The sequence below is a fragment of the Leuciscus leuciscus genome (genome assembly GCF_965113295.1).
Source record: "Leuciscus leuciscus genome assembly, chromosome: 24".
Taxonomy (NCBI): domain Eukaryota; kingdom Metazoa; phylum Chordata; class Actinopteri; order Cypriniformes; family Leuciscidae; genus Leuciscus; species Leuciscus leuciscus.
The window spans coordinates 16,474,523-16,501,190 of record NC_138723.1 but is presented as its reverse complement, the minus strand read 5'-3'; the positions used below and the strand labels follow the sequence as shown (position 1 = coordinate 16,501,190).

The following is a 26,668-nucleotide window of genomic DNA, read 5'->3' as shown; positions in this document are numbered from 1 at the left end:
CATTATTCATAGGTGTGGTTTGGGCGTAACGTGAAATAAACCAATCAGAGCGTCATCTCACATTCCCTTTAAGAGCAGATGCGCTTTTTCCATAGCGGATTGCTATTGTAACGGCGGATTTGCCAGGCGCGCGCCAGCAGCGGTTCACAGCCAAGGAGAGCAACGCTCTCGTCACGGCCGTAAAAGAGAGAAGTTACATTGAAATGGAGAAACCCACCCAAATTAACTTCGGTTAATTTGGGTAAATGTGTAAGCTAGATGTATGCTTTTATAATAAATTGTTTATCTATCTATCTATCTATCTATCTATCTATCTATCTATCTATCTATCTATCGTAATAATGTATGATTTGCAAAAATGAAAACTGCTGCTTCTGTGTAGATGAGAGAATCAAAGTGCGCGTTGTGCACACGCTACATTGATTATGGCCAAGCATGCGCCCTTAAAATAGCCTATGAATAACATGCGCAACGCGCCACTGACTTTAAACTATTTTTTCCTGGTTAGTGGCGCAATTGTTTTCTAAACCTGCAAAATAGCAAGAAGGAACGTTTGCGCCGGAACACGCCTCCTCTTTGCGCTGAACCGCCCCCGGGAGCGCAAGTGTATTTCTTAGTTAACCGACGTGCTTCTGTGGAGGGAAAAGTCCGCTTTGCGCGGGTGCAAAATAGGAATGATACATGCGTCGGTGTACAAAGTCACTTGCGCTGGGTGCAAGATAGGGCCCTTAGGGTTTAAATTCTTTAAATTTAAAGTCTATTTTTTTATTAGTTTTACTGACACTCAAATCTCAAGCAACACTTCATTCTTATTCTTATGTTTTCCTGATTACCAATTCTAAAGCAAAAATCATTCTTATTCTATTGAAGGAAAGAATGGCTGTTTCTTGTTTCATTGCAGTTTTCAATGAATATTAAACAGCTTAAAGGCACCCACCACTTCTGTAAACATAGTAAAGTAAAAAGGTGTGCATTTACATTTACACCTTTTATCCATAAAGCAATTAATTAAATGTACAGTATTTGACTCAACCGTGAAAAATAAAACTAGCTACTGTAGCTAGCTATTGTTATGTTTCCTACACCTAATTTGTTTCTCTTTAAAGGACCACAAATTGATAAGCAACTGTAATGAATAGAGAGTCTATTGACACAAAGCAGTAAATGTTTGGCTCACTCCTTTAATGGCAGATGGCAGTACCTCCTTTTCTCTAGTAATTCGTTTTTTTAAAATCTCTACTGCAGAGAATTATGTATGCCCAAATCAGGCAGCCAATTTGAATAAATTAAGACATATACAAATGGAAAAAAAAGATGAGCTGTTGGCATCTTACTGTACAAGTTTGCCCAACAAAAAAACAAAAAAGACAATTAGTGAGAGTGTGAAATGGCTTGTAATTAACAACAGTGCTCACATGGGACAAAAACAAACAAACAAACAAACAAAAATGCTGCAGTCAGTTGGGGAAGAAATTATGAAAATACACCAGTAGTTGAAGGCGAGTTTTTTGCATCTCTATAAAACATTTACACAACAGCTGGATGCCTATAATTATGATTTAGACATGGAAACAGAAATCCAATGCTGTTTCATTACGTAGATATAGTCCAAACCAGAGAAGGGAATAAAGCAAGGTTAGTTTGACATTTTCCCAATTGGGAAAAGGGGGTTGGGGTTGCTCCATGTGCTGACTAGGTAGAGAGGGTGGGTAGGTGGTCAGTGACTTAGGCTATAATCAATCACAACATAGATTTTTAAGAAGAGATAGGTTGCTTCTTTTTTTACACCAGACTCGCTTCAAGCATTGACTGTAATGATTTTCGCTGCACAGACTTGAGTAATTTATGCTGGAATGACAGGAAGAAGCGACCACTAAATCACTTCAAGCATCAAGTGTAAGATGCAAATGCTTGTGCAGGAAATCAGAGAGGAGGTCTATGGAGAAGAGACAGCCCATACAATCCATATCACAATCGGTTAAACGGGCAACAATCCGAGAACAAGCATATTGACGTTGCGGCACCAGACTGTCACTAGTTCCACCCCCAACACTGCAGGCTGATGAAGTGCTAAAATCACCCACCCACATACCCACAGGAAAATTAAGACTGATTTCAAGGTACACTGCATGGAGTGAATCCCATAACTGCACAGAGATATGTGACTCGTGCTGGCAAAAGGAGTCGGAATGAGCAAATTTTCAAAAATGACTTATTGGACACAAAATTACTGAGCTACCGGTTTGAAGTCGGCAGAGTCAGCAACGTCAATTTTGAGAAAAATCAAGTCAAGGTTCCAAAACAAAATCACATAGCAACCTTAAAATCCCACAATACCAAATTTGGCACAAACCAAGTCAAACCAAATATCTATAGGACAAACATATTCAACTTTATTTCCCATCATGATACCACTGTACCGCACGGATATAATATGTTTCACATCAGATTTTATCCTACAGTTAACCAAACTTTTATTTAAGATATAACAGATCAGGTTTACGTTAATTCTCGCCAAGACAGATATTTTGAAATACTCTAATTCTGTTACAGTATGTAGGCTACTAGATATCGAGATCGCGCGCTGTCTGAGCCGTCTTTGTGCGCATGCTTCGGCTCTGTCAGTCAGCGCGAGAAAGATAGTTGTTTACATCCACATGAGTTTGAAAAACACATTTCATTGGTTCAGACTCATGCCATCGAGAATTCGCTATGAATATTCAATAAGTTGGAAAACAGCGCTTTACAACGATACCAAACCTGCTGAGGGGAAGCGCGAAGTGAGCATTTTTGAAAGGTAGGCTACTCCCCTCAGAAAACACACAAGTAAAGAAACTTTTAGATTGTGGAATGGACTGATACGCAGCATTGCCATGGAAGATAGTAAGAAACACTAGACCTCTGAATGCTGCGTTTCACCATTCAGAATGAAGTATTTACTATATGTTTTATTTCAACATCTGGCAGAACGTGCATCTGCATGTGCAACGACATCTGTATACTCTACGATTGTTTTTAGTCCATTGCATTGCAACTCATTTTTAAAAGCAAAAACACATTCTGTTTATCGCAGTTAGAAAATGCCCTCATTTGGCTTTTATATAGCCAGCTTATTGACAGACAGACTAACTCCAAAGCAAGGCCTGGTCAGGAGGGAGATGAAAAACAGGAAGGAGAACTCTGTCCTGAGACCATGTTGTACTTAAACACACTGCCTTCAAGCTGATAAACTCCCAAGGCCTGCTTACTGTAGCTCTTACAAAACATTCAAGCAGTTCATGCTGAGAGAACCTGCTATTTTTCTACAGGTGTGAGAGGTTGCATGTTTGATCTATATGTGCAAAGTGTAAATTCGCACTGCACAAACAAATCACGCCAACGCTGTGAGCTCAGTGGGTAAGACACACAATCTAGCCTATTATATGTTTGTTGCTAATGTTCTCATAATAAATCTACATAAAAACCTCTTCTTTTCCCAAATTCACTTAGTATGTATTCTGCTAACATAAAGCATAATGTAACTTAAGTAGCCTATACCATATGTTAGCTGACTAGATAAGCTTCTTAACTAATTGAACCTTGTTCAATATCTATTAACAACTATTACAACTAGCATGTTCTTTAAATTATCTTGGAGTATCAAATAAATACTATGAACAGTATAATAAAGTACTGTCACATTACTGTAGAATTTGATATAATCACTATACCATGGCCACAGTCCTTAAATTGTAAGGTTGTGCATGACTAAATCAACTCTACTATGGTGAGAAAAATGCATCAAATTGCACACGAGTGAAATGTGTCTTTACATGTGGCTCTATAAATGTAGATATGAAAGCAGCAAAGCTCTTTCAAAGGTAGCTCAACAGAGATTCCCAAATCTCAAAGAAGGGAATCATCTAATTTTGGGGAACTGAATTCACCCCAATGCGAGGTGCACACCCTCATTTATCCATGATGAAAGAACACAGTAACAGTGAATGACAACCCGGGTCTATGCTTAACCTTTGAAGAGTGGTGAGTATCAGCGTTAAAACACACCAGCACAACCGTAATGACATATTTACCCTCTGGTTTTCACATCATGCACCTTTACAGCTATTCCTTTTAATCTCTAACACATTTTTAACCCTTACAGAGAGACACACAAGGTAAGAGGTGTGTTGATTCTGTTCACTGACACCAACAATGGTGTCTTGTGCTGAAGAGAGATAATTTGGCAGGCAGTTAAATTTTAAATTGTATTATTTTACTCTTAAAAGGGTAGTTCTCCCAAAAATTAAAATTAGCCCATGATTTACTCACCCTGAAGCCATCCTAGGTGTAATACAATCAGAGTTATATAAAAAAATGTCCGTCTGCCGAAGCTAGTTATTTTAGTCGATAAAGTTTTAAATATGGACATTTTTCTTACAAGAATGCATCGCTTCGTGTCAGAAGGCCTTTATTAACCCCTCTGAGCTGTTTGGGACACTTTTATGATGGATATGATGCACTTGAATGGACTTGGTGCCCATTCACTCCCATTATAAAGCTTCGAAGAGCCAGGACATTTTTTTTATATAACTCCGATTGTATTCGTCTTAAAGAAGAATGTCATATACACCTATAGGATGGCTTAAGGGTAAGTAAATCATGGGCTAATTTTCATTTTTGGGTGAACTATCCCTTTAAATTCTTTGTTTTTCTCCTCTTATATTGTTTGCCTAATAATAATACAAAATAAACCTACAGTATAATACCAATTAAATAATTTTAAATAATGAAACGATTATATATTCTAATAATATTAATACAAATTTTATACCTGATATATACAACAATCGACAACTTATTAATAAATAAACACTAATTAACAATTTCCGGTTCAAGTAATTCATTTTTTTTTTTTTACATCACAGCAGGAAAATTGTTGTATAGCAACAAATCTGGCATGGTCTCTCAATATTAACTTGCATGGTTTTCTTGTGCTTACGTATCTCTACTGTGGTTAACTGAAGTGACAGCTGGGCAAGGAAGGTTCACACAGACAGACAGGTTTGCAATGTGCTTCAGCCAGGTCTGGAGGCTTGTCCTGGCCATCGGGTGTTTCTCAAGCCCCCTTTGGAGTTAATTAACCTTGGCCTAAAGATAGAGCACAGAAGACTTCACAACTTCAGCATGAGCCAAAGAGTCTGTTTTCTACTTCTGTCCTGTCAACACATTCATTTAGAAGTCTATAATTTCCTCAAATATGATACATTTAAATCTAGATAATTTAGCTTAATGCCTGAACTAAAAAAACATTGCCCCTTATTCCTACAGACTGAGAAATGAAGAAAAGACTGAGAAATGAAGAACATATTAAATGCAAAAAAAACCCCGAAATATTTAAAATAGAAGCTAAATCAAAAAAACTAAAAAAAAACTAATAATAACTAACTGAAACACACACAAACAAAAAATATAGATAAATGTGAAAATAAAATAAATAAATAGAAGTATTACACACATCAAAATAAATATAGACAAATAATAATTTGGAAATAAATGCATAAAAATGTGGAAAAATAAATACAATATTTAATAAATAAGAACAAATATAAATATTTATACCTATACCTATTCTTTAATATCTTTTTTATGTCTCAGCAAATATTCTATTAATTAATTTCTATATATTTATTTATTTAATTCATATGTAATGCTGTTAATACTAGCACACTCAGTCCTCTATAGCAAGCTGCCACTAATGTATTTATTTATTTGAGAAAAAATAAAATAATGAATGCACCGTGAGGAAAAGCATCCTCTTTGCTGTGTTGGACTCGATGTGCTCTGCACCAAAAAGCTCTACGAGGATCCAGAGCAGCCAGACGAGGCAGGAACAGATGCCTGAGTCAGGGTGAGTGTGCCAGCCAATCTTGAAAAGAGGGTTTATCAAGTGTGTAACTGGGGCATGGCGGAGTGTGTCAGGACGTGACACCAGCTCTCCCGTCCAACATTTAACTCCTAATAATAACAGAAAATGAATATTCAGCACCCTCAATTTACTCAATCAAGACAATGAGCTCAAGTAGATGGACTTAATTAAATTGAAAACACAACTGCTTTAGGAATTATTGATGGTTCGCGGTAATCATCGCCATATTTTTACTGTCGCTTGGCCATGACGGGGGCGATTGGGGACGGGCCCGAGGAAGGGAAGAGAGCGGCAGATCAGAACACAGGCTTAATTCAGCGAGACTAATGGAACTTAGCCCTTCTCTTCCTGTCATGGATTGAGGATGTGTGTGTCAATCAAGGCGCAGAGCAAAAATCAAAGGCCATGGAAACAAAATAAGAAGGATGTGAAAGGAGACGCCTGAACAATGAATATGAGAAGTGAGGGTATCCAAAATGTGTAGACATTCACCATGGCAACTTTGCAGTGAATAATGTAAAAGTTGGAGAGGGGAATTAAATATTTCAGCACAACAGCGCATGAGGTCACATAAGAGGCTTGAATGAATATAGTTTTGTACTGTAGTTATAAGGGGATCAGGCAGTGCAGGGCACATCAGGGGAGCCAAAATCTCTGGTATTAGTTCGCAAAGACCAAAGTGAGATTATTCATAGGGGGCCATATCACGAAGAATAAAATATTGTGTTTTTTTTTTTATCATTTTGTGGCTTCACAACCCCTGGTCAGTATAAATTATCATTAATGTTCTTATATAAAGCCTAATATTCTTGTTCATATAGATATCAGGATTCACAAAATATTAAGCAGCAAAAACGTTTTCAACATTGATAATAATAAGTAAGCAGCAATAATAATTGATAATTAAGCAGCAAATCAGCATATTATTTCTGAAGGATCATGTGACACTGAAGACTGGAGTAATGATGCTGAAAATTCAGCTTTGTCATCACAAGGAATTAGTTTAAATGTAGGCTATTCAAATAGAAAACAGTTATTTTAAATTGTAATAATATTAAATGCAGCCTTGGTGACTACATAAATAAATACATACATAAAAACTTTTACATGCAAAAGGAAGTTCTTAAAAGCACAGTAGCAAACAATTGACAGTTTAATTCGGAGAGAAGAACATATATTTTAATGTTTATCACAACAAAAATGTTAATGGGATTAGTGGAATTTAGGGAACATTTTAAATAATAATAACTGTGTGACAGTACATATTTTCAAAAGAGTGTCCCTGATTATGGATCTGCTATTTCTCCTAACAGAGCTCAACAGAGAGCTTGTGACACACTGACCTGGTTGTAGAGCTTGTCTCTGGCCAAATCTCATATACTAAAACCGGTCTGATTAATTGACCTTGTTTGCCAAATACACATAGCCTGAAGAGAATCTGACATGGTGTGCATTTCTGTAATGCCACCGTAAGCATGAGACATGATCAATCTGATAACTTCAGGCAAATCTAAAAACAAAAAATAGAGCTCATATATTTGTTACTTTATTTCCATTCACAAATGTGTCATGTAGGGTTTACTGGCTTTACATGGTCATGGAAGGATACAACGTTTGGACATTTGGATATTATTTTGGTTTCTAACCAATGACATCACACCACTTTCATGTTGACATTTGTATTGTAACGGTATACTTTCAAAAGTATAACATGTAACATTTATTCTGGTTCAAAAAATATGAGGATACAGTGTGTATAAATATGCTGGGAATATGCACGCACTTTGATAGGCAAGTAACATTTTTAGACCAGCTGTATTCACTCAGGTGACCCCTATGAGCTATAAGACTTTTCTAACAATTCACACATTTACACTGATATTGAAAAACACTTCTCACAGAGTACCCGAGAGACTTCGCTTATGGAAAATGAATGTCCTTGATGTCTCAGCAAATAGCAAATGTTGATACACTCCCACTGAACGGGATGCAAGATGCTTCTTTACAACAGTCGAGCATGCTCTAGTTTGTCTGTCAAGTTCCTCTCACTCCTCCGCTGGGACAGGATTTGACACTGCCTCAAAACATTGTGACAAGTGAGTGAGATTGTAGTCACAAACATTCCGGATACGTTTTACAGAATGGCTGGAAATTTGCCTCACATCACTCAGCAATCACTCGACCTCGATTCATTAGACTCACAGTAATGATTATATATGGAGTACATGTACTTTTATAGGCCAGGTTATTATTATGGAAAAAGTGGACCACTTTCATTAAAATTTCATGCAAGTTCATTTAAAAATATAGGATTATATATTATGATTTAATATTTAATATAATGAAATCTAATTTCATAAATAATAAATAAATAATATTTATATCTACCTCTCTCTCTCTCTGTATATATATATATATATATATATATATATATATATATATATATATATATATGTATACTGTGTGTATATATATAGTATATAGACATTTTTTGTATACACACACATACAGGTTTTATAAAATTGAATTTTTTTCATCTACAATTTTATATTTAATTGCAACATTATAAAAAATGATTTATAAATATAGATTTATAATGCATTACCAATAGCTTTTTAATGTATAATATAAACAGGCTTAAAGTAAAGCGATACATAATAGGCATGTTTATATAATTAATATAATGTTTTCATTCATAAAATTCGAGAACCTCCCCTCAAACTTCAAGTTTTTTACCAGGTAAAAAAAGCGCCAATCTGTCTCTTTTGATTAGATTCCCCACCAGGTGTAAAGAGGGCTCAGGCGTGGCAGCTGTGACACACACATCTGTATTCTGCCTCTTACAGATGCTGGTAAAGAAGTACAGACACATGAGAGATAATTGGAGTCCTGTAACAAAGCAGGGTAAATATTTGCATGCAGTTTGCTGACTAAAAGGATGCATTGGAACCATACTGATTGCCAAGAAAACCATCTGGCAGCGACAGTATCTTTTTCCAGGATGCCCAGAATGTTTAGGCAGAGCGAGGGACAAGCAGACAGACAGACAAAGGCCAGGAGAGGAGCGTAAAGAGAAAGGGGTAAAGAGAGGCATAGAGCGAGATCATAACAGCTAACTTGAGCTGAAAAGGTTTGTTGATGGGTGGGATATAGTGTGAAAGGGGGTGAGAAAAAGGAGATAAATATATGGAGAGGTAGAGAAGCAGGAGGAAAGTGTTAAATGGAGAGGGTGAGAATAAAGGAGTGAGAGTCACAGCTGTCACATCTCCTGCACTGAGCACCTTCAGTTCAGCTTCATTCAAAAAGGCCCAAAAGAACTTCAATTAAACTGCAGACCTTAAACAGCACAGAATGAGAGAGAGAGGGGGTGTTATGAAGAGATGATGTGGGAGCTGTTACAGACAAGGAAGCTAAGAGTAAACAAGACACACTCATCTCAAAGCAAAGCTAATACACACTCACATTTATACAAATTTAATTTTGAAAAGGACCAAAAGGAGCACAAAAAGAGATATTTTGAAGAATGTTCATGCTGCTCTTTTCCACATAGTGAAAAAAAAAAAAGAAGATATGATTAATGTGTGCAGTGATCTAGATCATCTAATGTATATAAATATATAAACAGGGGTTTTGCTATATATTACAGGTCAGGACTGATCACGCAAGAGCAACATGGAGTTATATCAGCACATTAACAATACAAGTGATGGATGACACCATTCAGCCACAATATAAAATGATTTAAACAGGCTACAAGCCACACACAAGGGTAGGATTGGATGTTATATTACACACTTTACCCACACGGTCTTGTTACAAATGTAATATGAGTGTGTGTTGTTGTATGTTCACGGTTTGTGTATTTTTTATTTGCACATGTGACAAGGACAAGGCTTAAGCCTACAGACAAGGCTTAAACCTAGTCCCAGACTAAAATGCATGTTGGAGCTGTCAAACATGAAAGCAACTTGCTCTGGTATATCTTAAAGGAACACGCCGACTTTTTGGGACTTTAGCTTATTCACCGTATCCCCCAGAGTTCGATAAGTCCACACATACCCTTTTTCATCTCTGTCTGACGCACCCACCGCTAGCCTAGCTTAGCGCAAAGACTGGAGGTAAACGGCTCCAGCTAGCATACTAATCCCAATAAGTGATAAAATAACACCAACATTTTCCTATTTATATGTTGTGATTTGTATAATCATAGCGTGTTCAAATAACAAGGTCACATGAGACACAGCCATCTTATAACCGTATATACTGGAAACTATATTCTCAGAAGGTGAAGCACCGTGCTAGGCTAAGCTAGCGGTGGGTGCGTCAGACAGAGTTACCGGCACGCACAAAGATGAAAATGGTATGTATGGACTTATCTAACTCTGGGGGATGCGGGGAATAAGCTTAAGTCCCAAAAAGTCGGTGTGTTCCTTTAAAATATGTCAGTGCCATTGTTTTGTCTGAAGATGCACTCCAGTAATGCTTTTGAAAAGCTACTTAAATGTCCTTATTGAACTAAGGCATAATCCTGGAGTAATCTAAACCCTGTCTGTGAAACCAGGCCTAAAGTTAAAGGGATAGTTCACCCAAAAATGCTGTCCTCCTCATTTACTCCCCCTCATGTTGTTCCAAGCCTGTATGACTTTCTTTCTTCAGTGGAACATAAAATAAGATATTTTGAGGAATGTTGGTAAACAAACAGTTTTGAGTTTCCAATGACTTCCAATTCTTCAAAATATATTTTGTGTTTGTCGGAAGACAGAAATTCATACAGGAATTGGAACGACATGAGGGGGAGTAAATGATGACAGAATTTTCGTCTGTGGGTGAACTATTGCTTCTTAAAGTGTTTGAATGAGATCCTGTATTAATTGGGGTGTTATTGTAGAAAACAATAACTGTATTGTATTTTGGTGGATACTATGGTGGTTACCATGGTAACATTTATTAAGGGTTATAGTCAGAAAGCTTGATGAGGAAACAATGAATTCCTTAAGCTGAATATTCTCATGGAGGGTGTTGAGGATAATATCAGAAAGTGAGATTACACAGTAACACGGTCATTATGAAAATAATTCTTGGGAAACTATAGGTCTAGTCTCGTTGCCATGACAACCGCAGACTGCTGGAGAACTCTTTCTTCGGTGTGTATGTGTGTAAAGGTGAGGCACAGTGGTGGGAGAGACGGCCTGTCGCCCATGTGCCTTACAGAGCTGTCCCGATCACTGCTCAATGTTCATTTTTCCATTTTCTCTTTTCTAAGACACTTTGCAGGTGAGGAGGACAACTCAACATATAAATAGCCCCATTAGGTAAATAGATGACATTTACTGTTTTTTTTGTGTGTGTTTTTTTACTCTCTGTTATTATTCTGAGACGAAAGCTGAGTTCTGGCCAATCAGTAAAGAGGTAAACTCCCTTGATAGATGGTGGTTGGGAAAGAAGCAGATGATTAATGCCTGTTTGGGCAGCTCTGTACACATACACACACACACACACACACACACACACACACACACACACACACACACACACACACACACACACACACACACACACACACACACACACACACACACACACACACACACACACACACACACACACACACACTTCAGGTAGAGCATGCTCACTAACATGTCCTCGGCCACACTTTGTCTACTGAAAATAGCTTGCAGCGGGTATGCGATTCAAATCCATTCCCACTCCATCACATTCCATTCTGGGGTTATTTATATGTGCCGGAATGATTATTCTGTCCTGGAGGAGTCACCTGGAGAGGTACAGCACGGCTAAACCTTAATCTTCACTGCTGATGGAACTCGGTCAAGGAGATATAAAGCAATATGATCCCATCAAGCTAAAAAATGGGTATCTCAGTTGATCTATTGAGTGTCCTGAAATCTCCACTTATGGCTGAAAATTGTGTGAAACTTTCTTTCAGATTCCTTTTTACATCAGCGATGAAATTAGATGTTTTAAGACTGACTATATTTGCATACAACCTAAATTTGCTTACAAATACCTTCCAATATGCAAAAGAGTAAAATTAGGATTGTTTAACAAATTAGCAATATAATAAATTTATAAAATGTATTTATTTTGTTATTTGTATGTGTTTATTAATTATATTATACTGGTCACAATTATTATATAATAGATATTGTTATAGTAGATCTATGTTTTGCAATAAATCTACTATAAAAGATTCTTGTATAACTTCATGGATATGTGTTCATCTTATAAAAGGATATAAAAGGATATAGGCATATTTAAAAAATAATTTCTATATGTACTGTTGACAAGTTGCCCATGTTAAAAATAAATAAATAAAAATGCAATAAAAATACACACAATTATATACAGATAATTTATACATAACAATTTATAGTTGTATAATTCAAATAAATGAATTTTTTTTTTTTTTTTTGGTATATTGCAGAACATAAATCTAATATAACAATATCTAAATTTGGCAATGATATCCATCTTATAAAATTGTTATTTAACTTTTTCATATGGATAGAGCTTATCTTGACAATATTTAAAGGATCTTTTATAATAAATTTCATATTGAACCGTCCTTGACAAGCTTATCTGACCAAACTGTCACCCAATTTTAAACCAAATCTGATCCTGTGTTAAATAACACTCAGTCATCGGGCTCTTATCTGTTTGGTGTTTGGTAAATGACTGTCTCCAGAGCAAAAGGCTGAGTGCGACAGCAGACCGGCGGACCGGAGAGCAATACTCTGAGACAAAGATGAAGTATAGGACTGAGGAGACTACATGGCAACATGGAGCGTTCAAGCTGTCTCAGACATACATGGTGAATGACAGTGACAACTCACCCAAAACAAATAGTCATAAACAGCACTGCTGAGCAACATTGTGATGTCAAATAGGCTTTTTCGTTATTTTTGTTCAGAATCGACAAGAATATGAGCATATACCACCTTAAAATGATGAGGGAAAGAAGGCGGACAGAGATTAAAAGGGAGAGGGTGAGGGAGACAGACAAAGAGAGAAAAAAACACAATGAATGAAAGAATTAGAAAGGCACTTTGCAGAAAAAAAGTCAAGTCTGTTCATCACGCAGCCCTCATAGAAAGAGGATAAACACAGTTTGGGGCGGGAGATTGAATTAGGGGTGAGACAGGAAGGAATTGAGAAGCTAAAATCAAATTACTCTGCCCTAAAAAACGCTTGTCCACAGGAACAGTGAGTGGGATGGGGAGGCTTATTCTCGCTCGGGTGGAGAGCTGCTGGGCCAACAATGGCAGATCACTTCCAAATCCTGACCTGCAGTATCAAGCCCTGCTGAGTCTACCCACAATGCTACTCTCTCCAAATGACATACCAAACACACTGCACAGACAGAGTGCCAAATGACTAGCATCAACCACACACAACAGAATCACTTTTGCAAACGAATTTGCATTTTAAAAAGATGTCTTAGTACACACATTACCACATACTTTATCAAACATTAGTGCACCATAAGAGCTTTGCAAGTTAGCATGGTTAGCATGCTCAAGCTTAACCTATTGTCACCATAACACATCTTTCTCCACTGATGGCCATTCAAAAGAAAGCTAGCATAATGCTAACACAGGGCTCTTTTAGGTATTCTACAGATTATTATTATAAGGATTTTTTCCTTAAAAAAAAATACAATTCTATAAAATTATTCTTATTCTTACAAAACCCCTAAAATTATATATGTTTAGATTAAATTAGGTTATAGCTGATGGTTTGACGGTGTTATCACAAGTGAAACATTTTGGCATGCTTTGCTGACAGTCCGTGGGTGTGTGGAGTGGCATATGGCTGTTAGGAAATGCATTTCTGGGAAGATCGTATGACCCTCATTTAATTGCTTACATAACAAAAATACACATCTCTGTACATGATTACGCTTCATAAATTGTGCTTTCGTTCCCTTGACAAAGTATTAGATGCAGAATAAAATTTGTATAGGCCTATATTGAATGAAAGATACTAAGATTGTGCCTAAGACAATGATCTATGGAAGTCCACATTACACTAAAGAGAAAATACTTCAAACCACACAACTTTGCATTGTTGTTCGCAAATGTTTGTTGGAACTATGGTTTCGGGGAGACGCAAATTGGGTGAACTAGGTTGGTAAAAACAGAACTTGCGACCATAGTTGGCTAACAAAGTTTTCATGAAATGCACCCCAGGATGGCCAGTGAAAGGATTGTGGGCGATCTGAGTGGGTGTGCATCTGAGGCTAAAACTAGTCTGAGAGTGACCCAAAACCGAATGACCCAGATTCCTGCCTCAAATGAGAATCTGTTTACAGTAGGTTTGTGAGTTGTATGATATCAGTGTTTCTTGTGCTAACCCAGTGCAGTATGGATATGCAGAGAGGGGTCATAGAGAGACGGAGTCATGGGAACAGAGCTAAATTCAGCTTCAGCACCTGCAGTGCGGCTGGGTGGACTCATCGATCTGAGAAGAAAGCTACGGGCTACATTCAGCTCAAACACAAGCGGTATTGCCCCAATTCTACCAGGGTAACAGGTGATTGTTTCCATAAACCACAGAGAAGAGTAAAAATTAAACAGATACGTCAGTTCCATGGCATAGTGATTAGTCGAGCTGTGGTGCTCATGTGGGAAATAGTGATTCGATTACTGCTCAATCCTATTCCGCTTCTCTCTTCCTCTTTAATACTTTCTTGTCTTCCTTTCTACAAATACAAAATGCACAGGTGGGGCTTGGGAACATGAAACCAAGCTGCCCATTCAAATCTCCACAGGTATCTGCACAACAGAAGAGCAAAACACATCATTAGCCTCTTGTGCTGCTCAGATTTGGGGAATAGTCATATTGCGGTGGTAAAAAAACAATCCCTCCCAGTGTCTCTAATAAGATTTCCGTCTTCGGCTTCTAAATGAATCCCTCCTGCTGAGAGCTACGAGCGATCTGCCTACTGCACCCCTGCCACCAAATCCATCCTAATTATGTCACATGTAAATCCATTTGTCAGATGCATAATCTCCGATCCATTTATCAGAAGGTCAGGAGATTCGGAGGAAAATAGACAGAGTTATTACTCTGTGACTCTCAAATAAGATTTCAGCGGGATAAACAGATTCTGCAGACTGAGGAACAGAGGTGAATAATGAGGAGATATGCAGAAGACAGGAGAATCATTTCACACCTCTCTGTACACCCCCGCGCCCTCCATAACAATACAGGTCTGAAGAAACCCGCTTAACTACCACCTTTGTCATTTCAGACCTAACCAAAGGCTGATGAGATGTGTGACACGCAGGGTAAATGTCTTAAATTGTATCTTAGACAGTTGTATTTTGACAGTAATGATGTGAATGCGGTATAAAAGAGAGTGTAATAAAGTTCAGGAGAAGAACGTTCATATACTCCTGTCAATCACAATTCATAAGGGCATATAGTATCTTAAACTCTCTTTTCTAAGACTTAGCAGTATATTAAATCTCTACACACTTTTCACATTTAATAAATGAATAAATGGACTTGACATGCAAATGAATGCTAAAGAGATGATAAATACAAGAATTGTCTAATCATTAATAAAAGATGTTACAGGTGAGACTTTACAGGTTACTTCCTTTACGGCATGTATGATGACAGAAAACAACTTTGCAAGCACATACACTCAAAAGATTTTTTTTAAAGAAATGAATACTATTGTTCTGCAAGGATGCATTAAAATCAACCGAAGGTGACAGCAAAGATATGTACAATGTTAAACACGATTTCTATTTTAAATAAATGGTTTGAACTTTCTATTCATCAAAGAATCCGGAAAAAAAATTATAGCATGGTTTCCACAAACATACTAGCAAGTACCACTTTTTTCAACATTGATAATAATAAGAAATGTAGAAAATAATAAGAAATGCAATGCCATCACAAAAATAAACTACATTTTAAAATATATTAAAATATGAAAACAGTTATTTGAGATTGTAATACTATTTTACAATATTACAATTTTTACTGTATTTTATATAAAATGATTGCAGCATTTAGTCTTCTTTCTAGAGTCTTCTTTCAAAACCATTAAAAAAATCTTACTGATCCCAAACTTTTGAACGGTAGTATACACCATAGGCTATATTCACTAACAATCAGACATTTTACATGTGGTATATTTTTTTTGGTATAAACACTATAGTGTTTCAGTCTCAACAAAGCCAAACTGTGATACCAACTTAGATACCAAATTCGATAATCAAAAGTCTATTCTCAAAAGTCTTATTTCCTCTAAAGAATTACAAAGAAACATCTAAGAAAACATCTTAAGGCCCATTCACAACAAGTATGATAACTATAAAAATAACTGTAATAATAACTTTATTAGTGTCCACACCAGCGCACAATATCGTTCTGTTTATTCTAAGCGTGTGCTTCAGTTATGTCATCTGCCGCTTTAAATGCTCAAGCTCTTTAAACCAGGATGGATTCTGATTGGCTGTCAATGTTTTTATCGTTCATCAGGTGAAAAAAAATATTATATTGTATTATATTGTTTCTCTGTGCTGTTTTTGTTATAGTTGTGGTGTGGACTCTGCTATTACTTTATATTTAGAATGATTTTTAGAACTATTTCTTTATCGCTATCATCATAGTTTTCATCCGTGAACAGGCCCTTATGGGGGAATAAAATTTTAAAAATCCCTCTTAAATAAAGGAACAGTAATTACAGACAAAACAACCATTTTAAAAATGATTTGCTGGCCTTGTCTGGTTTTAGCTTGTTGGAATCAAAAAACCAGCTTGACCAGACTTGGTCTTGGAGACAGATAAACCCAGCACAGGCTAATTTAAGCAGCTTTTTCAGCAGGAAACACAAACAGTGCACACTCCACAGCTCTTGCAAAGCTCTTGAAAAGCCCTTGAAATTGAGAGGCAACATTAACACATAATATCACCAAACACAAAAGACAGAATAAACTGAAGGGGACGTTGTGAGACACAGTGAACAAACCCCACTTACAAACTGACCGACTGACTGACCGACTGCTATTGTACCAGTTGATTTCAATCTGTGTATCTCTGAAACCTCCCCAATCTTCACCCCCATTCATCCCCAAAGAGAGGTCATACTTGCAGATTTCCTGTGGATACAAGCATAAAGTAGAGACATTTCCAGCTACAAATGATGGAAACTGATATACAGAGACATAACCATATTTAATAGCATGTAAATTCTTCTTAAGTCAACCAATATACAGCATATTTATGCTTCCATCCTGAAGCAATTATGCCTGCATGCTTGATAAAACACACACACACACACACACACGCACACTCAGACGTCACTCACACATCACACACAAGCTCACGGCAGCTTATCACACCAGCACTCCGTGCTTAATTGCATCTCGGCTGGTTCACACACAAACACTTTGTGTGATTGACATTTGACAGAGCAGGAAGTCAAGCACACACACACACATATAAACACACTTACGGCAGAAACAAACACACTGACCCTGAGCCATATAATTACCACCCAGTCCACACCTCAGAGTGAGAAAGCGACACTTAACCTGAGATACACAGCACTTCGCACACACACACTGGTGCATTAACAAACCCATAATGCACACATTCATGAAACAACAGTCTTTGCCTCCGTTTTCTTTCTTAATAGTGGCATTTCTTATTCCAACAACAGCTCAGCGTGCAACAATAAAGACCATGAAAGGAGGATAAACCCATAAGATAAGCAGACACACAGAGAATAGTCTCACATGCTTTTATACAGGTCTACAGACATGCACACAAATGTGCCATCACTGTCATTGCAATTTCAGTTACAACAAACTAAAAGCCCTATCATAACTGACATTGCAGCCTATGATGTATTAAACTGCATGGTACAAAACATGGTACAAAGCATATTATAAGTGTTTATATTTTAGACCTAGTGGGATGGTTCACGGGGGAAATTGCGTTCATAAATCACTCGCCCGTGCGTGTCTTGTCATATCCGTAAATAGAGAAAAGTTGCTCCGGCTACTTTCATGCACGTTTGGTGTGGCATAGGTTAGTTTTCACAACGAGCGAGAAAGGTTGACATGGAGCACGCTAAATCTCGAACCTCCGGGGAATCACCCATTTAAAAAAAACGTCAAACAGAGGAGAGTGTGATGGTAAAAGGAGAACCTGACTGAGCTCATATAAACGAGAATTAATATTGGCTTGGCTTTTTAATGCTTTATTCATTGTAAAGCATTATCTATTGTGAAGGGTCATTTCATTACGGGTTATTTTATGAGCCAAGCACAGCCAAAACAATGTTCTTCCACAAAATGCATACAGTTTTGTTTTTTAACAAAAGTCAATAACAACTGTAAGATTAAATCCATAGAGTGTGTATTATTTAATCATTGCACACTTGCATAGACACCTGTGTTTGCATATAAATAGGGGTATAGTTTGAAAGTACGCATACTAAACATTCACTTCAAAAACTGAAATATACTTTGGCCTTAAGTGTCATCCACACAAACTGCTGGACCTAATAATGTTATTTAGTTTTCTTGGAACTGATCAAGTCATTGAAAGCTCTTCAAAATAGTACAATTTTAAAATCACCTTTCCGTGATGCTGTATTTCCATATAAAGGTCAAAGTGGCATGCACATGTTGTGCTTAAAGAAAGCCTGATGGCTTGGTAATGCTTAAGAGAGATTTTACTGTTATGAATCCGTGGTTGCACATATACAACGTGTGTCTGTCTACACTGGTGGCGGAAAGAATATTGGACTGTGCTGGTCCTCTTGGGGGTTGAAATGAACCCCAGTATCAGCCTCCCTCAACCCTCTCCTCTCTTTCTAAAAAAAGCAGAAACAGTAATTATTCCTACAATCTCCCCACAGGACAAGGCAGGACAGGACAGGGCTCCCTGCACACAACCGGGTTTTCGTGAAAAATGGAACAAAGAAAGAGTGTAACCCTTCCCCCAACACCTTTTTTTTCTTTCTCTACCTCCTTCTCTCTCTCTCTCTTTCTATCTTCCCCTTACCACCTCAGCAGCTTTGTCCTGGACCGGCAGACACATTTTATTACCTCTGCAGTGATGCGCTCACTCACTCTCTCTCTCACAGGGTGAACAGGGCCAGCTCTTTGTCTAGACTGCTTGTAGAGAGAGTTCAGCACATAAACACACACAAGCGTGCGTTTTTATCCCTTCGCATGGCGACTGCATCTGCGCATTGCCACCACGTGTGCGCTGTATCTTTGTCCTGATGCTGAGTCCTCTATCCACACACACACACACACACACACACACACACACACACACACACACACACACACACACACACACACACACACACACACACACACACACACACACACACACACACACACACACACACACACACACACACCTGTCCCCTGATCACATAATGCATTGCAACAAAGATTCATGTACAAAATATAGACTTTGTAAAGAGAAAACCGATCCCACAGACAATATAACAATGTTACATGAAATATAAAACTGGTTCAAATTACAGTAGCAGATATTTCATCATTCTCTTACCAATAAACTTGTAGTGGGGCAAAATGATTATTGGTATTTTCATTTAGATTTATAAACATATATTTATCTAAATATAACTCTTTCAATATGAGTATTTTTATAATAACTGGTAACTTTACAATACAATAATTTTTACACATATTAATAGTAATTTTTTTGACAATCAAAAATTGAATGGGTTATTGCATTATGAAATAAAATGAACCAATACATATTTGTATTATACAATAGCATATTTATAAATTAACATTAACCAAGATTAATAAATGCTGTAAAAAGTGTACAATAATAATAATAATATAGGCCTATGCAATAAAATATAATAAATAAAACAATAAAATTAATTAAAATAAACTATTAAAATAAAATAAGTATATAAATAATAAATATATTCGGCTATAATAGAATATAAATAAAATAAAATAAGCGGCTTTCTGAGCTGATATGCGTTTATATATTATTCAATATAAAAATTTAATAATTTCTCAGTGTTAAATATCACAGATAAATCCGCTGATATTTCCAAAATTTAAATTACTGTGGGAACCACAAATATAGTATATGACTGAGGCTAATTTAAATCAAGATCAAATCTTCATGATGCTAAAATCTTAATTTCACACCTCATATTGAGACAGAGAACAACAGAGAGATAGCACACATGTTCTGGTAAAAACAATACTCGCAGTAATGAGGTAGAAGATTATATATCTTCTTTCATAGCTATTTGAAACAGTAATCACTAGACAAAAGGTCCGTGACTCCGTCCTAGGAGGATGGGAAGAGGCTTATCCCCTCCCTCGGCACAGGTGGAATGTAAAACAGATTGCCCGAAAGGGTTAAAATATTCTGCAAAGCATGGGGAGTCATGGGGGGAGGAAAAGGGGGTTGGCATCAGGTCTGAGCCAATATCTGCACAGATTTATTGAAATTCTTCCATTGTCACAATGCCACCTTTCTTTCGTTCGGTCACTATGTATACATTCAGCCACAAAGTTCATTTCATTTTAGGACAACCACCACATAAGGAAAATACACACTTATTCTTTTTCCTATCAGACCATCATTTTTTATTTTCCTCTCTTTGTATCTTTCTCCTCTTTTAAAGATGCAAGCAAGCTTTAGTCTCTTTCTTTGACTCTTTCTCATTCCCTCCATCACGAGTCAGCCTTGTAAACAGAAAGGCATGGTTGAGTACACACACAAAGCCTCGTGCGGAGCGGCGTGAAGGGGAGGAGTGACAGCATACTGCAGAGACCCCGCCCCACACACACACACACACACACGCCCACACACTGCGTCCTTTCTCATATTCTCTTCAGTCACAAAAAATCCTTTTGACTAGGAAATTGAATTACGAAGGAATATGATGTTCTGGCCATCAAATGCACCAATAAAATCCACCTCTATTGATATTTAACCTCACAGTTTAACCTTTAACCTCTGATTAATCATCAACAGAGACCATAACAGCCAAATCGAGAGCTAATCAATCAATCAATCATCACTTTCACAATTCACACTCAATAACCTCAAAATCAGGTTTTCCAGAAGCATTTGTTTTACAAAGACAGGCAGGCTTTAATATGACCAGCACTGGCTCCAGATGAATGTGACTGTGGTCAGTGAGCTCTTCATTATTGCGCTGACCTCAGCGGCCGTCTGGACCATGACAACGGGCCGAAAGCCGTTGACGGTAATTATACGGAGAGATTCTGCTTCCTATACAGGCAGAAAGGCTGTAATTAATGAGGAAGGAAATGAGGAACCTATGACAACGTAAGAGAGGTGTAAAAGAGAATGGAGAATGGGGCAGTGAGAGAAAGGAAAAGAGATGGTGACAATACAGAAAGATATGAAGATGAGAATTTGTTAATGAGCAAGTGACTAGTAGATAAATGGGTGTAAAAATAAAGGACTGAATATGACTGACAGTCAGATTTGTCTGTCTGTGTGTGGGGGGGTGGGGGGGGGGGGGGGGGGGGGGGCATTCCCAAATGTAGGCATTCCCTACATTTACATACTCAAAGATAGTAATACCAGAATTTTTTTTTTTTTTTGGCCCCCATGAAGAAAACAGCGTATCAATCATACTATGTATATACTGTATATATATATATATAGGGTTGTGTTTAGGGGTAGGGTTTAGGGAATGAATATACAGTTTGTACAGTATAAAAGTCTATGGAAAGTCCCCATAAAACATGGAAACCAACCCACACACATACCATATGGGCTCAAAAAAACATATTGGTGGGAAAATAATTACAACAAAAAATGTGGGTTAACTATCCCTTTAAGGCCAACTGTAATGCTGTGATCGTGTGAAAGAGAGCAAGAGGGAGGGAAAGTGGGATTCTTATAAATACTTCAGGGCTTTGGAGGGTGAGAAACCATGGGGTGGTGATGCTCCTGCGAGGTGAACGAGGGGTAACTCACTCCTCGGGGGGTAAAAATTCTCCGTAACCCTGAACTGACCTGCCGTTTTATATAATAAAACAGATTTTCCAGCTCTGACTAAGTTCATTCTCCACGCTGCGCTCGAAGAACGTGTCGAATGGATGGAGCACAAGGAAATAGGAGCGAGCGGATGGGTTGGCAGTTTGATTCTGTGGGCGAAAGAAGATCTGTGAGTTCTGGACTCAAGACTGTGTGACTGCATCATTCAACGGAGCTTTCAAGGTCACTGTGGAGGGCAGAAGAGAGGTAAGCTGTTGCCATTACCGAAGCGCCCCTGGGAAAATCCCGGAAGCTTTCAGTCACCACTTATCAGCTAGTCCCACTTTTCTTTCAAAGAGACAATGGATAATAACCACAGTGAAAAATGACAGGCCACCTATTCGGCAAAGGTACATTATTCTGATTCAATGAAAAGGCTCTGACAAACAAAGCACTCTTGATTTATAGATTATGCCACAAAACACCTGTGTAAACACAAACTCACATACACATACACACTCATTATACTCATCCAAACCGTATTATGTATTATATAAGCACGTTACCAAAACACCCACAAGTCAACAAACTATTTATTGGTGTACTCAATCATAAGTGCAAACAATAATAATATTAATAATAATTTGAGTAAATAAATAAAATGTTTTATCTTGTAATAAAAAACTTAATCATATATATGCTCAAAAGTTTGGGGTCAGAAATATATTTTTTAATGCTTCTGAAAGATAGCTGCATTTATATGATCAAAAATACAGTAAAAACAATAATATTTTTTTAAATTATTACAACTTAAAATGACAGTTTTCTATTTTCTAAAAATGATTATATTCCAATGATAGCAAAGCTGAATTTTCAGCATCATCACTCCAGTCACATGATCCTTCAGAAATCATTCTAATATGCTAATTTGATGCACAACAAACATTTCCTATTATTATCAATGTTGAAAACAGTTGCTCTGCTTAATGTTTTTCTATAACATGGTACAAGTCGGAGTTCTCCGAAAATTTCGAGTTGTAATTACAAGTTCTACGAGGACGTGAACGCTTTTTACGAGTCGGAATCTCATAACAGTAATTACAAGGGTCATCCGCTATCACATTAACAGTAAATAATACTACCAGTGCGCACAATTAATTCGTAGTGTAATAATCAGTTGTTTTTTAGTCATGCACTGTGTAAAATGAGTCAAGTGATTCTAACTTCTCAACTTTAGAATCATATTTCAAGAGTTCTACCCACTCATCAGGACAGTTTTAGATATTACAGAGCGGCTTCTCGCATCGGTTCTTGCCAGGGTTTAATAGATGAAAGACTATGGTTTCTGGAGATAGAAATATAGAAGGTCCCAAGCTCTTCAAATCACTCCCTTTTTTCAGTTCTTTTATTTCATCTCCAGTCCTTAATGACACATCACATGCAAATGAGAGCGTGGTGTCTGCGAGCGCATTCCGTAGGAGTCATTTTTCACCATTTCCCCAAAAAACAGAGCATTAAAAAAGTCAAGCGAGCCAGTTTCGCTGTAGGCAACGCAATGCATCAAATTGGTTTACAAACCACACTGAGAGTTTTAAGTTACATAAAATACAAAACAACCCTATTAAATTCTACATAAAACTAAAATAATAAAGCCTCTAGAGGCGTTTGAAGGAAGGGGGATGATACTTTCCTCCATATGACTGGTAAGCAGTGTAAGCAGTTACTTGATGAGATGACTAGCATAAGCATGACTTATTAACTATTAATCGCCAGGCCTGATTCACAGAAGCCTTTAGGCACATGCAAACCATCAGAAAGAGATTGTGATTGGCTAATGTATCATAACAGGCCTTGTAATTTGACTATTTGTAAACAGAAGTAAGTCTTAAAATATCTTGTGATTTCACCAACTAGCTTTTTATCTTATTATTATGATGCTTGATGCAAGACATAAACATTTTTGACATATTTGATTGAAAATGTTGCATTATGAATTAAAGCTGTTGTGTTTGGAACTGACAGAAAGGAAAGCTAATGTGTCTGCTAAGCTAATTTCAAAATAGCTAAAAATTGGCTGGTTTATTGACTTATCATAAAGCTTTGTGTCTGAGCAAACAAATAAATGATAAAATAGCTCATTTAATAACACAGTATGTGATAATAAAGAACAATGAGTGGCCAGAGGGTTGTTAGCAGAAGCAAACACACATAGTGCCAATGCTTCAGATACCACTTCCTCTCAGCCTCAAGGACATGTATCATCTCATGTGGCGACATTAAGAAATCAATCTCAAAACACTACAGCGATATTTGATTCCAGCCTTCCCGACTCACTTGGCGTGACTCAAATTGTGCTTGGCCATTGTAAATATATTTAAAGCTGGAAAGGAGCTTATACAGCAGCGTAAGGGGAGGGAAGATCGATCCAGTTGACAGATCAGAGAGCCCACATGGGCATCTGAGGGAAATGGGGCAATGTGCTACAGGGTCAGAGCTGCCAGATTAAGACAGGCTGAGGAGACAGAGAACAGGGCACTTTACAAGGCCTCTCTGCAGGAGAGGAGGGATTTAGGACAGGTAAAGTGTGGAAAGTGTGATGTTCTCAGCAGGCTAGAACTACTCTAAATCTGTGATCCACGTACCGAGGTCGAGGAATAGAAGCACTGCTGGGTTACTGGAGGATTTGTAGAGGTAGAGCGATGGGTTGAAGCTGATGGCAGGAAAAACGTCCCAGCAGAGCCGTTTTCCACAGGTAACAGACAGGTCATGTTCGGAAGCCGGTTTACGGTTAGACTCCAAGCTTAATATAGTCAATAATCAGTGACTTCCCGTTTAAACGAACAATTAGATGTCTCACTTGGATTCTCGTCCATCCTATATTGACTGACAAGTGGATCACAATTCTGTTAAGGGGAAAAGCCTTTATAATCCCTATCGGCAATTAGAACAACTCATAAAAACACTTCCTTTTCCTTCTCTCTGCATTTACTTCACATCAGTCGTCCTCCTCTAGTTCAACACGTCTAGTATCCCCTTGAGATAGACTACAGATTTGATCAGATAGGTGTTTGTGAAGCTGCAATACTTTTCTGATTTGGTTGCGACCCAGGTCTATCCTCTAAGCGAAAGCAAAATGACATAAAAGAGGATTAAAGGTGTTTCGGTAAGTAAAACTTCATTATGGAAAAACATTTATTCCTATAGGAGCGGTTGCTGGGGATATGCCGATCGTCAAGTTCATTTCCAGGCTAAGTAAGTCAGTTCTAAGCTGTGCCCGAGGCTCTGCCTTTATTCTGATATGTCCCATGGAGACAGCAGCTCTCAACACCAGATCTAGAATGCTTTAGAGGGATGTTTACATCTTTATCTCATCATATGAAAGCATGTATATAAATAAGTCTTCTTGAGTTTTAGGAGGATGTTTGTTTCCTTATCACACTTGACTGTAGAAACATGCCTGTGCATCTATCTATCTATTTATCTATCTGTCTGTCTATCTATCTATCTATCTATCTATCTATCTATCTAGAAAAGCTACAGTACATTAAATCAGAAATTATGTGGAAAATTACTGCATAAGTTTAAAACAATATAAACATTTATAACTCTAGTCAGTTATTTCAGCATATCCAAACGTGTCTATGAATGATACAAACATGATAATACAAATGCCTTCATATATCTTTTAAAAGTCTGTGAAGAAAAAAACAAACGAAAGTAAATTCAAACAGCCTTTAGGGTCATCTGCCATCACATTAAGATTAAGTTCGTGTCCTTGAACAGCAAAATAGCACTAGCTTCAAAATGCATTCGCATCAAATCACCGGTAAATGTAAATATTTCTCCGTAAGTCACAAAAGCCAATAATTCAGTGCATGAACACTCACCTTAGAACATCCCAGGTTGAGTCCTCCCTCATTCAGCCCGCTCACCGGCCGCTCTCTTCCCCAGCAGACCCGCTGACTGAACGATCTCGCTCCGGCGTGATGCTTTGAGTGGAGCATCTCTCTCTCTCTCTCTCTCTTTCTCTCATCCGGGATGCTGCAGTTGCTGTGTGGTACCAGTTAACGCTGCCCTCTTCCGGCCACTGTGGGGAACTGCAATCACACCACAGTTGCGTAACGCCGTCACCAAGCGGCGGCTATTGTCATGGCAACAAATGTGAACATAAATACATTTTGAAGCTATTAATGGAATTTAAAAGCGTAATGCCGATTAATTAAACAAAATGCAATTGATTTAAATGAATAAATATGGTATAACAATAAAAATAACAAACATAAATTCCAAAATGTATTTTATTTACAGCATCAAGTTTAAACAGTAGGTAACGTTACAGTCATTTACAGTGCAGACAGACATACGCTAAACCACTCCACATGGGTAATGTTATACTGAATGCGCCACATTTGAAATGGTCAAAAAATAAACACACAAAACGACAAAAACTATTTTAGAATGAAGCAGGTGATATAATAACACGTTTAATGTTTTAATGGCATAATTTTTGTTTCTCTTTTCTTTTTTCTAATAGTAGGCCTATGTAAATAAGCAATATTGGATACATCTCAGATGGTACTTTGCTGTTAGTTATCATTACTTACTTGCTTCATTACAAATGTATTATTTATATATATTTTTTTAATCTAACCAGCCATACATACATACATACTGTATGTGTGTGTATATATATATATATATATATATATATATATATATATATACATACACACATACATACATATACACATT

General features: G+C 37.4%; 2 protein-coding genes across 3 annotated transcripts in view; one reads left to right on the top strand and one right to left on the bottom strand.

Moving 5' to 3' along the window:
* The window catches only part of mtus2a (microtubule associated tumor suppressor candidate 2a), a 64,698-nt gene extending 38,803 nt beyond the window's left edge, over positions 1-25,895 (bottom strand). For both annotated transcript variants that reach the window (XM_082157485.1, XM_082157486.1), the window contains exon 1: positions 25,804-25,895. The gene's annotated coding sequence lies outside the window, so the exon portion shown is untranslated. The remainder of the gene's footprint in view (positions 1-25,803) is intronic.
* Positions 1-26,668, top strand: part of hephl1b (hephaestin-like 1b) — a 210,909-nt gene that overhangs the window by 122,569 nt on the left and 61,672 nt on the right. The window lies entirely within an intron of this gene.